Here is a 2698-nt window from a genome sequence, read left to right on the forward strand (position 1 = left end):
ATTAGAGTTTACTTGTGTATGAGGCAAGGTGAGAGGTGGCATATGTATCCATATACAAGTTGGAATCTAAGCCATCATTGAGGTGCATTGCATGGAGAGCCTGTGTAATGTCTATCGGCTGGTCTAGGTTAATGGTAGGAACCATTATGCTGGAGGAAAAAGTGTAGGCAAAGGAGAGATAACATAGAAAGCTGATGCTAGCTGATGTTATGAAAACGTAGTACCCGAGGGGTGAGCAGGAGCAGTATCGAGGATTCCCTGTTAAGGCCGATGTTGTTGATGATGTGAAACAAGGCTTGGTGATCGATAGGGCTGCCTCCATGTGGAGTAGGGCCACATAAATGGGTGCCAAGGGACCGATTATGAAGACCAAGGCAGGCTCGATTGTGGCTGACTGGTAACAACATGATGACGACAACTGTTTTTGGTTTGTGAGCCACCACGACGAGGTTAAGAGGGCCTATGACCTCCACGGTTGTTGTTGCTAGTTGGAGCACATGGTAGAAGAGTAAAATGGCTTCCAGCAAGAAGGGAAGTGGTGAAGATGCATGGTCCATATGGAGAGGTTGAGTGGGTCGGTTTCGATTTAAGGTTCATTCCTACAGAGATAGTATTGACTTACATTTGAGAAAAGATGGTAAAGGGCGTTGATGGCGTAGAACAGTGGCTATGTTGTCATATTTTGGTGATAAGCCATTTATGAGGTATGTAACTAGGTTTGGCTCAGGGATAGGAGATCCGATATTGGTGAGAAGATCTGATATTACCTTCATGCGTTCAGAATATTGAGAGAATGTGAGATCTCTAAGAGTAAGAGTCTGGATTTCTTGTTCTAATTCAATAGCACGAGTTTGTGATTATCATGAAATAAAGTTTCAAGATTTATCCAAAAAGTGTGAGCGGTTGCACCCGGATTGAGGATCATTTTGAGCAAGCTTTGAGTGATTATGTTGTATATCCACATCTTGACTAGGTCATCAAGATTAAACCGCGCTTCATCCTTGTTATCTACATGTTTAGAGTTGTTGGATTAGTGTCTAAGTCCATAACTATTTTGGTATGTACTTGACCCGATGGTGCATGGTCCTTTTGGGTTGCCTTCACCAAAGCAACTTGATAGGATGAACTATGGAGAGAGAAGATTAATTATGATTTATTAATATATTATGAGAATAATATATTAAAGGAGAAATCATATTGTTTAATTAATATTAGTCAAGAATTAATTGATAATTAATTTTGTGGCTAAAAGAGATTAATTAAACTTAAGGGACTGGAACTGTAATTATAAGATAATTGCATTTGGGCTATGGATTACTTAATTATATATAAGTTGGACGAATTCTATGGGGAAGCCCGTTAGAAATCGTCCAAGGGATATACCAAAGGAATCCATGGGCTGCTTAGGGCTTAAGCAGTCAGATTAGGGTTTCCTAGTTTAAAACCCTAATAACCTACATGTATATATAGCACCCTTAAGCCCCAAAAACGTGGTGAAGAGTTCCTCTAGGGTTTCTAGACGTTTTTGGGCAGCCTTCTCTCTCCTTGTTCTTCATCCTCTTGCTATTGGTGTTTGTGAGCCATTAGAGGAGTGACAATTGTGACTCTAAGCTTTCTAAAGTCATTGTAAGGAGGAATTGAGATTGTTATTGCTACATAACAATCAAAGGTAATTCTCTAAATCCTAATTTCAGTTTATAATATGTTAGATCTTAGATTGTAAGTCATGGATACATTGCATGTACAATAGAGAAACCTAGATCCAAGCATTAGGGTTTGCATGAGCACATAGGATGTCCTTTTGGCTAAAACCCATCAGTGGTATCAGAGCCTTGATTGGTTTCTGTTGTATGTGATGCTATGTTGAATTATTAACTGAAAATCGATTTTTTGGCCTCTGTCCGACCTGACTCGGTGAGTCAGTGGATGAACTTGGCGAGTCGAGTCCCTGACTCGGCGAGTCCAAGGGTCATACAGAGGGAATATTGGGATTTCTTGCTGTTTTGCTGAAGGATTAATACCAAAAACGTAATTTTATGATAAAATCCGTTTTTTATTATATTTGGATGATTATCCTTCATAAAACAAAAGATAATTTCAAATCTTTTGAATAATAGTTTCCTTATATGATAAATATGAATTATTTAAATAATTTGGTAATTATCTTATGGGATTAGGTCAAATATAGATAATGACAAAATTAATTGTTTGATATCTATTATTTGTTATTTGATCCTTGTGTTGTGAAAAGTTTCAATTGTGCTCATGTAAGTTTTATAGTTTAAATTAGAACTTAAAAGTTTTGGTTTTGAAATTTAAATAGTTAAAACCCTAATGTTTTGAAATGTTTCAAAACTTGCCCTCAAGTTTTGGAATTTAAAAGTTGATTAAAAGTTTAATTTAGAAATGTTAAATTCTAAAACCCTGGTATTGTTTTGAAAAGTTCAAATCACACCCTTATGGTTTTATTAATTAATTAAAGTGTATAATTAAAGGAGGTTTAATAAATCCATAAAGTTTTGGTTCACAATTTAATTAAATTAAAAGTATAATTGTTAAATTTGACCACCTAATATTTTAAAAGTGTAAAATACACCCTATACTATGTATAACATTAAAAGTCTAATATTATATATATGTATGAGTAAACAGTCAGTCTTACAGTTAGTAAGCCTCATTCACGAAGCTGGTCTATAAG

Source organism: Lactuca serriola, chromosome 9 (assembly GCF_051521515.1).
Source record: "Lactuca serriola cultivar US96UC23 chromosome 9, Lser_US96UC23_V15, whole genome shotgun sequence".
NCBI classification, from domain to species: domain Eukaryota; kingdom Viridiplantae; phylum Streptophyta; class Magnoliopsida; order Asterales; family Asteraceae; genus Lactuca; species Lactuca serriola.